Here is a 13,950-nt window from a genome sequence, read left to right on the forward strand (position 1 = left end):
GGATGAAAATCAACCCCATAGATTCTTACAATCTGACTAAATAAAAGAGAGTTCTGTTCAGTTTCACATATTAAGAATCTTTAAAATGTTAATTCACTTTGCTCTCATTTTGACCTTTCTGTCCATGGCCTGCTATATGTTCCAGTGAAGCTCAATGCAAGGTCAAGAAACATGACCTCATCTTTCGTCTCAGCACTTTTCAGTCTTCTGGAGCTCAACAACTTTAGATCATAATCTCTGCCTCCATCTTTTTCTGCTTTTCTTTGTTTTTTTGCTGGCTTGTTTCTTTTTTTATCTCTTCATGTTGCATTCAAATGGTTACTATATTCATGCTTCATCTGAACACAACCTTTCTTTCTTTACTATATCCCTTATCACTCTCTTTTCCTTTTGCACCATGAAATCTTTTGTTAGTCATCTCTCCTGTCTCCCCACCCTAGCATCCTGTCTGTTCTTCTCATTCCCTTTCTACTGGCTTAAAAATTTTATGGGCCAACATTTTACTTGTCTGGGCTGGGCACATGCTAGACCTGGACATCTGTAAAATCTCCCGAGAAGACATCAGACTTCCCAACGTCATCACACACACATGTAATTTTGAGGTTGGTAGGCATATGTGTGAATCAGAAGCATGCTTGTTGACAATTAAAGGACCAATTAAGACCATTAGAAGTTCAATCAACTTCTAATTTTACGCTGCCCATGCAATTTTGAGCTTTTACATAGGGAAAATGGGAAAGCACCCATTAGGTTTTTAACATTTCTTATCCAAGGGCAAGATTAAAGGCCCTCACATCATTAGCAGTTTCTCTGTGATAGTTTTTGTAGCTGTGTGAGTATTTAGTTTACCTTGAACTTCCTGGTTATTATTTAACATTTGAGGTATGACTTTCAGCATTTCAGGACTACCTGGAAGGTTTACTTGAGGATTGAAGGGCAGTGTTCCATCATTTGCAAGGCACTGGTCCTCTGCATCTAATCCAGTGGGGATAGTGTACTCTGCAGATGGGACCTCCTATGAAGAGGAAGAGAGGGGCAGGAGGGAGACGAGACAAGGTGAATGCAGATAGCATCCAGGCAGTGAGACCTTTAAGAGGAGAGGCATCGGCTCAATTGATGCAGGACCATCAGGGAGGCCAGGATAGGACGGGGTGCCAAAGTCACCACTAGCCAGCAGCTAGAGTGTACAGACAGCACACCAACTACTTTCAGATGTCTGAGGTCCAGTGCTACAGAAGGCTCCACTTCTCTATGGACACAGTAACATCAATTTGTGACATGATAGGTCCTGCAATTGCCTCCAACTACATGGGGGTCATCCCATGCTGGTAAAGTTGAAGCTGTGATGTGGAGATGCCGGCGTTGGACTGGGGTAAACACAGTAAGAGTTTTAACAACACCAGGTTAAAGTCCAACAGGTTTATTTGGTAGCAAATGCAATTAGCTTTCAGAGCGCTGCTCCTTCGTCAGATGGAGTGGATATCTGCAGATAAGAACAGATATCTTGTGGCATTCCCTGACACCAAGGCTGTCTGTGGCTCCTGCAAGACTGGATGGATGCCTCTTGGGTGACAACACTAGCTCTTGAAGATGTGGCTGATCACCCCACTCCGTCACCCAAAAACTGAGACAGAGGAGAAATGTAACAGGAGTCATGTATCCACAAGTGCTGGTAGAGAGGACCATTGGGCTGTTCATGATGTGCTTCCAATGCCTTGACCAATCCGGGGGCTCATTGCAGTATCTTCCAGAGCATGCCTCCCTCATAGGTGTCACGTGCTGGGCCCTGCACAATCTAGCTCTGACAAGGGGGGGACCCAATGGAGGCTGAGGAGAACACAGCAGGATCACAGGCCTGGGAAGATGAATCTAGTGATAAGTGTGAGGATGAGCCTGGGATTACACAAGATGAGGACTTTGAGGTGTACAATATGAACATTCAGGAGGGCAGGGACATGAGGGATGCATCGTTTCAGTGAACTTTGGCTTGGTATCCAAGGCATGGAAGCTGATACAATCCAATGACAATGTCTCACTCACAATAAAACTTCCTTTAAGAGCCCAGCCCAGCAATGTTGCACTACACAAAGCCCTCAGCTTACAAGCTTGTACAACAATTGGCCAAATTACAATGCATGCAGCCAACTCAGTCCAGTGAATTCAGGAAAATGTTTATGTGACTTAACATAAGAACAGCCTACAAATGTGCCAAACTAACAGAAAATTCAAAGTAATGAACGCAAGTAATGTCACCTGGTGACACTCCTCTTAAAGTTCCTTAAACTTATGCCAATGGGTGCTGTGTCTTGGTACCTCCACCTCACTGGCAACGGCATTGGAGACAGCCTGATAGCCTGCTGACTTTATTGTTGTGGTGGCTGTCTTGACCTTGGTGGGCGGTTTCTGGCCACTACTGTCTGAGTTGGCTCTAGCTGGGAAGAAGCATCCAGCCCCATGGCTGGGCAATCCTTAGATGTTGCAACATTGTCAGATGCAATGGCTGCTGGCAAAGGGGTGGAAGAGCTGCTGCCCTCATCCAGAGCACCAAGAGAGGAGACCACACAGATGACAGACAGCTTCTCTGCTAGTGTGAGGTATGTCTACACCGTCCTGCTCATCATTGATGGACGAGCACCTAGCAGAGAGACTCGGTGCCTCATTCATCTCTCACACTGGCAGTGACCTCCAGAAGTCACAGCTGTTGCGCTGGCTTTCAGGTCAGAACACAACTCTTGGAACCTCTGAGGGTGTCCTTGAAGCAACCTCTCTGCAAGAGTCACAACTCTCTCAATGGAAGACGATGTGCGCTTGGTGCTCAGGGTCAATGCAGTGCTCATGTTCTGCAGGGACTCCTCAATGATCTCCCTGCGCATCTCGCTAGACATAAGGCATCTGCTGCCTGATGTTTGATTCCAGAAGCTTGTCACCTGCCTCTGACTAGCATGGTCCTCTTCTCCAGTAGTGCTCCCACTGTTGGCGTCCTGGGACCTCTGCCTCTATCACGAGTGTCATGTTTCCCTCACCTTTCCCTATTTGTGGAGCCAACAACCTAACACCCACCGATGTGTATTGATCTGCACTGGTTCTGGTTCTGAAAGAGGGTGTGACCTTCGTACAGAAGTGATGTCTTCCTGGGAACTTAACAGGGTCTTCAGGTTTGCCAGCTCCTCCTACAGATGGCACATTTGCAGAAGGCATGGAAGAGATCAATAAATTGAATCATCACAGTGTCTATACATGCTAGGCAGGCTGAGGAGACAATGGGGTCTGGCTGCATGGTGCCATCTGATTTGGAGCTTCAATGGGCACTCTGGCTGTGGCAGTTCGCTCTCTGATTGTAGAGCCCATAATATTTTAGGATAATTTGCCACCTGACAATAACCTCCTGCACCAGGTGTCCCAGGCACTCATCCTACCTTCCATGAGCACCAGGGTTTGAGGTCATGGCAGAATGGGGGCAGTTATTGAAATTCTTCCAGGCAGCTCCCTTGGCCTTTCCCAAAACTGATGGCTGCTTTGAGGGATCTATCTCTTCTATTTTTAAACCTCCCCCACCAGGTCTGATTTGGACTCAGCACCCAACACATTCCCATCCCCCCGTGCAATGCAAACCCAATCAACAGAGAGATTCATGTTGGGTGGGCCTTACTTAGCCACTCAGTGTAATGTTGCATCAACAATGCGATCTTGGTTGCGAGTGGGTTTTACATCCACTTCTGCCTTCACCAACTTCAGGTGCACTCCAAGGATAAAATTCATGCTAACATTTTTATCTTTCTTCAGTTTTGATCAAAGATCATCAACCCTGAAATGTTCAACTCTTTTTCTCTCCACAGATGCTGCCAGAACTGATGAGTACTTCCAGCAGTTTTCTTTTTTATTAAGAATCTTCACTTTTAATATTTTAATGTGAATTTTTGGGTTCATTGTGACCTGTGACCTGTTTCCCAGAATAATTGGCACATGGGGTTAAATTTTGATTCAAAGTAAGGGCTTGCCTATAAACATGTACTTTTGCACTGGGCATTGTTTTATAAGGGTCTGACCTGGAGACAGCTCCTAGCTTAGACCTTATACTGTATATATGTATATAGTTACAAGTAGTTAATAAAAACCTACTGCCAAACTATACAAGTCTCAGAACCTCTTCATTAGACCTATACACAAAATCTTACAACAGGCACAAAGAAAGATATCCAGAAATTGCAACAATGACAGCTAAGACTGCAGATAAGAGGCAGCTGTCCTTGAATAGAAATACTAAGAAACACAACAACCACAAGTCCATCCTGTTAATGTCCTTGCCAAGGTCATGATAGAAATGTCATTTCAAAAGTTAAATAAATTTCCTTCTTTTACTTTCTCCCACCAGTAAATCAATACTTTCTCACCATTTTGTTTGTAGTATACACTATTATGCGCAACGAAGGCATGTCCTAGTCATCAGTTTAAACAGGCACTGTATGTGTGTGGAAGCTTCCAGAACTGTTGTTTATTTTTTAAAAATGGACACTAGCCAGATGGCTCAGATGGCTGCCAAGGGTCATGTAACTTTTGCAAATTCAACACAGGCTATATCAAACTTTTGGAAAATTCCTAACTGAGCTATCCTGAGCAGGACTCCCACTTGAATGAACATACCCAGACAACACTCTTTTGTAGAATTCAATGACTCTCATTGTTTGGAGTTTACACAAAACTCAGAATCAATGGATTTAATTATCTGCAAATGGGTGTGAAGAGCCATCATCTATCTCCATGGATAGATGGAGGGACCACCACAAGAAACAACAGCTGCAGGAAAATGCTGTGTCATTTTTTGTCTCTCAGAACCTGGAGGCTGTCAAATCTTAAAACATCCTCCCAGCCTGATAAATTCACATCCACCTGCAAAGAAATTGGGCCTCAAGAACTTACCTTTGTGATCTGCTGAACATTAATCTTTCCTCGGGAATCCTGCAATAATCCTGATATCCTACTTCAGGTATTTGAAGTTGCTGCCATTGTTCCACCAAAACAGATAGCAGTTTCTGGAGACTGTACATGTGGAGTTAAATGTGAAAATCCAGAGTTGCTATCAATAATTCAGTGCTTTTTTACAGGGGTTTGCTGTTGTAGTCTCCTACTTTTAGCAATCACTGATTAGTCTCATTGTAAAAATCCTTGAAAAAATTAAGCCTAGTTGAATGAGGTGTAACTGTATTTTTAATGGTGCACTGAATGCATAATTTGAGCTAAACAATGTCTATGATTCTAAAAAATAAATTTATTTTTGCAGAATGTCAAATCTTTATATATGACAAAAATTCCATAGATTAAAAAAAATAAAGATTTTTAAATATACTTCAGCTTTTACCTTCATCCCATGTGTGTGTCCAAACATTTTATTCCACTTTCTGTATAATGTTTTAAAAAGTGATGGTTTATATTTCTGCCTGTGAGAATGTTTCAACGTGATTGGGTGCTTAGCCAGTTTGAAGACATCACTGCATCACTATTGTTGGATACTGGGTGTACCATTCAATTGATGCTGGAATTAAAGTAACTCAGGAAAAAGGAAAACTGCATCACAGATATTACTAGATTCTTTTGGACAACTTACTTTGAAGTCAGTAGAAACTGCTGTCACATCGCAGCTGATCACAGATTCCATGCCAGTTACTTCCAAACACATCTTTCAAATAAGGTTCTTCAATTGGAATAAACCTGCCTCAAGTGCTATGGAGCTTGTTGGAAATCAAGCAAACAAATTGTTCACATTATTGCAGTAATAATGATAGCAAAACTGACAGCATTTGCCATCAATGCTGTACCTAAACTGACAGCAATTTCTGGAGCCTGCAGTTTTCAGTTTGATAGATTTGTGACCAATTTACTTCCTTTCCACTCTTTCCTGCATTTTAATCTGACTGTTTTAACATGTGACCAGAATCAGAAATTTCATGTTCATCTATTGCATACATTAACATTTTAATCAACTCGTTCCAGAGTCTCTGAAAATGCTGCTCTTGAGCTGTCTTCTTGGTGATGTGTCATTGATGCTCCAATGTAATCTGACATGGAACACTTGGTTGTGGCTACACTTCCCCAGCTAATGTGGTTGCAAGTCTTCAGAAATAAATAACTTTGCTTTAGGCTGTTCTTATGTGTGTTTTAGTGACTAGATATAGCACGGTGTGGAAACTTGGAAGAAGGTTGCAAGTCTACTGTGATAGAAACATAGAAGCCAGAAGCAGGAGTAGACCGTTTCACCTCTGAGCCTACTCCGCCATTCATTTTGATCATGGCTGATCATCAAATTCAATATCCTGATCTCCCTTTCCCTCAATATCCCTTGATCCCTTTAGCTCCAAGAGCTATATCTAATTTTTCTTGAAATCAGATGTTTTGGCCTCACCTACTTTCTGTGGTAGTGAATTCCACCCACTCACCACTCCAAGTGAAGAAATTTCTCCTCACCTCAGTTCTAAAAGGTTTACCCTTGATGCAAAGTCCAACTCAACAATTCCATCTGCTAGCTCTGCATTTGAAAAGTCACATTATGCCCCCTTTTCTGGGGCGGCATGGTGGCACAGTGGTTAGCACTGCTGCCTCACAGCGCCTGGGTTCGATTCCTGTGTGGAGTTTGCACATTTTCCCCGTGTCTGTGTGGGTTTCCTCTGGGTGCTCTGGTTTCCTCCCACAGTCCGAAAGACATGCTGGTTAGGTGCTTTTCCTTGCTAAATTCTCCCTCAGAGTACCCAAACAGGTGCTGAAGTGTGGCAACTAGGGGATTTTCACAATAACTTCATTGCATTGTTAATGTAAACCTACTTGTGACTAATAAATAAACTTTTCTGTATATACATATACAATATATATACATATATTGCGAGGTTGGAGTTTTAAATCCCCTGCCAATGAAAAGTGTATGGAGGGTGGGTTGGGAAGTAAAATAATTCAAACTCCCAAAGCCAACTCCAATCTGCACACTTGAATTTTAATAGAGGCAGGTCAGGGGGGTCTGATAACCAAACTACTCTCAGTTTAGTCACTGAAATAATTTAATGTAGTTATGTGTCCGAATTGCATTTTTATTTTCACACATGGAATTTGGGATTCCTGGGCGTTGGTAATTCACAAGGTGAGAGGGCTGGATCTTTGGTGTAATGCCTTTATTTTACTGCTTGAAGGCCAGATGGAGCATGAGTATTTCCTCCAGTGCCAACAAGTTTACCTCAATGCATACAGATTCTCATGATCAGCTGACCCTCCATCCCCACAAAAATGACTGATTCACCCTCAACCATCACCACAATGTTTCATTTCAACATTGATACTTCCCCTCCCCTCCCCTCCACTGTGATATCTGACTGCTCCTCTGACCCCAGACACAAGGGCTCTACAGAACTCTCAAGGTGACCTGCTAGCAAAATTTACAAATAATTCCTTTAGCTCTTCGGAACTGTGGGCTCTGGATCTCAAGTATTTATGCTCAAATGTAAAGAATTTGCAGGGAGGAGGGAAGAAGAATATCTGATTGTGTGCCTTTAAAATTTTGTACAAGTTCATCCATTCATTCAACTTCTGTCTGAAGCGTATTTAAACATACAACAAAGTACACAGTTAAGATAGCTCTGGTTTAGTCTTGATAAGTTATCTGATCGTATAAATACACTGTATTAATATATGAATAATATTCAACATTAAATGTCAGGGTTTCTACATTCTTTTTAAAAATATTGTTATGGAATCAGCCGTTTTTGTTTTGCGTATTTCATTTATAGCAGAGAAATTTAATCAGTCACATTGCTACTACTTACATATATACAGCACCCTTAACATAGAAAATCATTGCAAATGCTTCGCAAAGGCATAATCAGAGAAATATGAATGCTGACCCAAGAAAAGAAATAGTAGGAGGAATGGACAAAAATTTGATGAGTTGGATTTTGAGGAGGGAGGTGCAGAAACAATGGGGTGCAGGAGGGAATTCCAGAGCATGGGGCCCAGGCAACTGAAACCACTGTAACCAGTGTTGGCAAAAGGGGTAATCCACAAGAGATATGAAATGGGGTGGTTATCGTTATGGAACTGGAGAAGGTTAGAAAGAAAGGGAACACTGAGGCTATGTAGGGATATATATATGCACAATGAGAATTTTAAATTGAAAATGTTGGGGGATTTGGAACCAATATAAGTCAGCAACGATAGCATATGAGCAACAGAGATTGGGTTCGCTTAAGCTTATGGAGGGCACAATGCAAAGCCAGCCAGGACGGCATTGGAAAAGTTGAGTCTGAAGGTGACAAAGCTAAGGATGAGATTGTAAGTGGCATGGGCTGAGGCAGAGTTGGGCCATGTCATGCAGGTTGATGCTACTGTCCTACAAGATGTACAGTATATGCAGCAGAAGCCCAAGTCATGGTCATAGGCACAGATTTGAGAGATACATGTTCAAAAGCTTATTGAGGTCGAGACATTGACAGCAGTTCAGAAAGGGAAAGAGGAACAGTGCTGACATGGAATCATTTACAATGTCAGCTGTCATGTGCACCACAAAGGCTGGGTGGTCAGTAGTTGTGGGAATGGAGTCAAGGGATCAGGAAGTGGGTGCCATTATTAAGATTAGCTTGACTTAAGGAAAATAGATAAAAGGAAAATTGTAGATTCAGAACAAATGAATTAGAGTACAGGGCAGCTGAACAGATAGTCTCAATCTTAGTGGCAACACAATCTAAAACTCCTTTCAATTGTTGGAAATACGAGTGGAGGGATTTATCATGATAATAGTAGAAAAGAATCTGGGTTTGTCCTTTAAATTTAGCACGATCCTGAAGTAATAGATAGTTTTAGCAGCAGAGAGGAAGGTTGCACTAGATATGTCTTACAGACCTGTTGATGAATGACCATACATAAGCAAGTTGTGCTGATTCCTTTAGAATTGAGGCAGTGAAAATACAGATTTTTAAAAAAATCCTGAAAACACTCAGGAGGTCAGGGTTAATATTTCAGGTCAATGATCTATCACCATCACCTGGAGATACTGGTGATAAACAGCTTTAAAGCAAATACATAGCCAGGGAAAAGCTGGTGGTGGTGGGGGTGAGGATGTAGGGGGATGGGGTGGTGAAAGCTTTGTGTTAGGCTGAAGGATAGGAGTGGTTACATGACAAAAGGGATGATGGTGCAAGGCAAAAGGCTCTATAATGGATGAGCATATAAACAGATGGGTCTAGCAGAGATGTAAATGGTTACAGAAAGTTCAAGAGAATATGAAGTTGTAATTTAGATCCAAATTTGTTGATCTCATTGTTAAGGTTGGAAGTCCGTGAATTGACTATTGGAAAGATAAGATTTTGTTCTTGAGCTTGTACTGAGCTTCACTGGAACAGAAAGCTAAGGACAGAAAGGTCAGAAAGGTCTGAGTGGGAGTGGAATGCAATAGATCAAGGGGAATGGGAGAGAGCAAAGGTTTTGCTGGAAACAAAAGTGGATGTGAGGGAATTGTTGAGCAGATCAATAGCTGTTGAGTTAATATGATGAATAAAGGGCCAAAGTCTAGGCATTGATAAATATGGCAGCGCATGTGTAGTAATCTGAGAGAGAGCAATGTCAATCAACTTGGTATTGCATTGATGAGCAGAATTGCTTTTTGGGATTGGCTAGTTACAAGAAAATTGCTTTGATGTCCCTTTTTTAAAAGAAATAGTAACACTTTTTAAAGTAGATCTTGTCTAGGAGAAAATTCAGTAGGTGCAGGTCAATGTTAGACAACGTAACAAACATTACGCTCACTTTCACTTTTGTAATATTGATACTACTGAATAGTTTCTAATTTAAAAGATAGCTTTGAAACTGGTCAAAACACATCCATTGAAATTAAAGGAATGAACTACCCACATTTTTGGATATCACTAATATGTCTTGGTAGAGTTTTTTCTTACTAGATAGCAATGCCCTTCATAAAATATCTTGAAAAATGTAAACAAGTTATGTAAATATTTGCATGTTCTCAGGTCATGAAAGGTGCTAAATAAACATAAATTCTTTATGCTTTTTTCTAATTGCCTTGCAATTAGAAAAAAGAGTTTGCACTCTTTCCAGAGAAATACTTTTTAGCAAAATAACTGTAATGTATAGCAATGTAAGGATAAAGGATATGATTTTTAAAAGTTTTTGTACAGCATTTTCAGATGGAATAATATATACTTTGTAGCAACCTCTGATTTATTACAAAATTGATAATCCTGTAATGAAGTTTGAGGGCAGCTTGCTCAGGTGGCTAGATGGCTAGTGTGAGGATCAGATTAACACCAACAGTGAAGGGCTTGTACCACATTCTGACTGAGTTAGCCTCAGGCCAACCTCCTCATCCTATTCTATTAAAAACCATGGAGCTTTGTCATGGCTCAGCAAATATTGCCAAGGACTGTCTTTGGGCAGAGAATGAGGCTTATAAACCAATGGCTGATCTTTATTGACTTATAGAATTATAGCATCCCTATAGTGCAGAAGGAGGCCATTCAGCCCATTGAGCCTGCACCGACCACAATCCCACCCAGGCCCTATTCCTGTAACCCCACATATATACCCTGCTAATTCCACTGACACTCGGGTTAATTTAGCATGGCCAATCAACCGAACCCGCACATCTTTGGAGTGTGGGAGAAAACCGGAGCAACCAGAGAAAATCCACGCAGACGTGGGGAGAACGTGCAAATTCCACACAGACAGTGGCCTGAGGCCAGAATTGAACCCAGGTTGGCGCTGTGAGGCAGCAGTGCTAACCACTGTGACGCTGTGCCGTCCCTAGGTAACTAGTGATTTTAGGATCAAATCTCTTGATTTTTAAGAGTTTGTCTTCTGATTTATAAACTGGTGACATTGGCATGCCTGTGATAATTGGGAAATTGATTTGTATGAATTAAGGAGCAAAGGAGTGATAGAGTGCATCATTTGGCATGTTTATTTATCTATGATTACCATGCCAAACCTACGATAGTTGTTCAAATATATTTGCCTCAGTAAAATTTCACTGGAAATAAGTCAAAGCACTGATTGGAAAACACAACCATAGGTAGTTGAAATTCTGATATAATTGCATGAAAATGAAGTTATTAAATTCACGTTGGCCACTAGATGGAGTCTGTGTCTTAAGTTTTTAAACATATTTAATGTGGAAAAACATGTTGGAAAATTGATATGTGAAATGTGTCATAATTGCAATCTTGGGCCAATAACATTCTCAAGTATGCAGTACTCAGCAGTTACTTGACCTAGAAAAGATAAACTTACAAAAGGAGCGGATACTCTTTGAAAATGTAAAGAACAGTGCTATATAAAATTTAAACAGATAAGTACATTGCACATGGAAGGAAAATGGACATCATACCTAAAGTATGGATGGGATAAAATGGCTAAAGTTGAAGTCTAAATAAAATTAGGGTTGGTACTTAACATGTAAAATAATTGGGTGTAGCAATAAACAAATGAAAATGGAACAATGTTGTTATATCTGTTGATTACCAGCTGGAAGATATCAAGCTAAAACTGTTCTTATTCAGACTGCGCCTTCCATTATTGTGTTCAGTTTTGTAGCCAGGGTTTAATAGAAACTTATCACAAGGCTAATCCCTGGTAAATTGAGAGTAAAGATGGGAAAAAACTGGACCCTTTAGCTTTGAAAGAAGACAATTTAGATAGGAACTTAGAGATGTACGTAAAATATTATATATATAGATATTCAAAGTAAGCCAGGATATTAGACTGAGTAGCATTGGCCAAACCTCATGAAAGCTGAATATAGGTCTCATGGAACCAGGAACTTCTTAACACAAAGAGGTTTGTGAGGTTAACTTGATTGATTCAAGATGTGGTCAGATAATTTGGATGGAATGAATCTACAAATTTTAAAATGATGAGCTAAGAAGGTCCTATGGCCTCCCAGATCCAGCCTTTTCCGGGTGCCCTGGTGCTCATCTGGTCTGTGTATTCAGTTCCTCATCATTGATCTTACACAGACTAAGAAAATCCTAGGTTTCATCCCTGATTGATTTTAATGCTCTCAGTAAAAGCAGCTATTAGGGTACTATAATTGATTGTGATAGAAATGGATTCTGATAAAAATGTGCCAAAACTGCTGACTTGTACAGTGGATCTTTCTGGATATGGGTGTGAATATATGTGAATATAATCCTGGAACTCCCTCCCTAACAGTACTATGGGTGTACCTACACCACATGGATTGCAAGGGTTCAAGGCAGGTCACCATCATGTGATGGGCAATAAATGCAGGTCTAGTGAATAATGCTCACATCCCAAGACTGAATAAGAAACAATGTGACCAGGATAGGACGTTTTTCAGCCTGCTAAGATAAAGGCAAAATACTGCGGATGCTGGAATCTGAAACAGAAAATGCTGGAAAATCTCAGTATGTTAACAGATGCTGCCAGACCTGCTGAGAATTTACAGCATTTTCTGTTTTTGTTTCTAACCTGCTTGTTGATTTTTTTTGCTGCAACTCTGGAGCTGCTGCCTTTTTGTTGAGGCATTTTGTTGAGCTCCTCAAAAACCACGTTAGGGAACTGGAGCTGGATGAACTTCGGATCATTCAGGAGGCAGAGGTGGTCATAGATAGAAGCTTCAGGGATGTAGTTACTCCGAAGAACGAAGATAGATGGGTGATGATGAGAGGGGCTGGGAGGAAGCAGGTGGTGCGAGGATCCCCTGTGGTCATTCCCCTTGGCAACAAGTATACCGCTTTGGATACTGTTGAGGGAGACGACCTACCAGTGGTAAGCCACGGTGACCGGATCTCCAGCACTGAGTCCGTCCCTGTGGCTCAGAAGGGAAGGGGGGAGAGCAGGAGAGCAATAGTTATTGGGGACTTGATGGTTAGAGGGACAGATAGGAGGTTCTGTGGCAGCGAAAGAGACTCATGGATGGTATGTTGCCTTCCGGGTGCCAGGGTCCGTGACGTCTCGGACCGTGTTTTCAGGATCCTTAAGGGGGAAGGGGAACAGTCACAAATCGTGGTACATATCGGTACCAACGACATAGGTAAGAGAGCCAGGACAAACCATGTTGTCATCTCTGGTTTGTTGCCGGTGCCACGTGCTAGCGAGTTGAGGAACAGGGAGAGAGTGCAGATAAACACGTGGCAGCAGGGATGGTGTAGGAGGGAGGGTTTCAGTTACATGGATAATTGGAGCACTTTCTGGGGAAGGTAGGACCTGTACAAACAGAACCAGAGGGGCACCAATATCCTGGGAGGGAAATTTGCTACGGCTCTTCGGGGGGGGGGGGGGGGGGTCAAACTAATTTGTCAGGGGGATGGGAAAACGAGCTGTAGTCCAGAAGTCAGTGTTGAGTGTAGTGAGGTACTGAGGAGGGTATCAAGGTCGCAGGAGTGTACCGGCAGACAGGAAGATGGGTTGAAGTGTGTCTACTTCAATGCAAGGAGCATCCGGAATAAGGTAGGTGAACTTGGAGCGTGGATTGGTACTTGGGACTATGATGTTGTGACCATTACGGAGACATGGTTAGAACAGGGACATGAATGGTTGTTGGAAATTCCGGGGTATAGATGTTTCAGTAAGAGTAGGGAAAGTGGTAAAAGAGGTGGAGGAGTAGCATTGTTAATCAAGGAAAGTTTAATGGCTGCAGAAAGGCAGTTCGAGGGGGATCTGCCTACTGAGGTAATATGGGCTGAAGTTAGAAATAGGAAAAGAGCGGTCACGTTGTTAGGAGTTTTCTATAGGCCCCCAAATAGTAATAGAGATGTGGAGAAAGAAATTGCAAAGCAGATTATGGATAGGTGTGGAGGTCACAGGGTAGTTGTCATGGGTGACTTTAACTTTGCAAATATCGATTGGAACCTTTATAGGTCGAATAGTTTGGATGGGACAGTTTTTGTACAGTGTGTGCAGGAGGGTCTCCTGACACAATATGTGGATAGGCCGACAAGA

This window comes from Mustelus asterias, chromosome 13 (genome assembly GCF_964213995.1).
Source record: "Mustelus asterias chromosome 13, sMusAst1.hap1.1, whole genome shotgun sequence".
Classification (NCBI taxonomy): domain Eukaryota; kingdom Metazoa; phylum Chordata; class Chondrichthyes; order Carcharhiniformes; family Triakidae; genus Mustelus; species Mustelus asterias.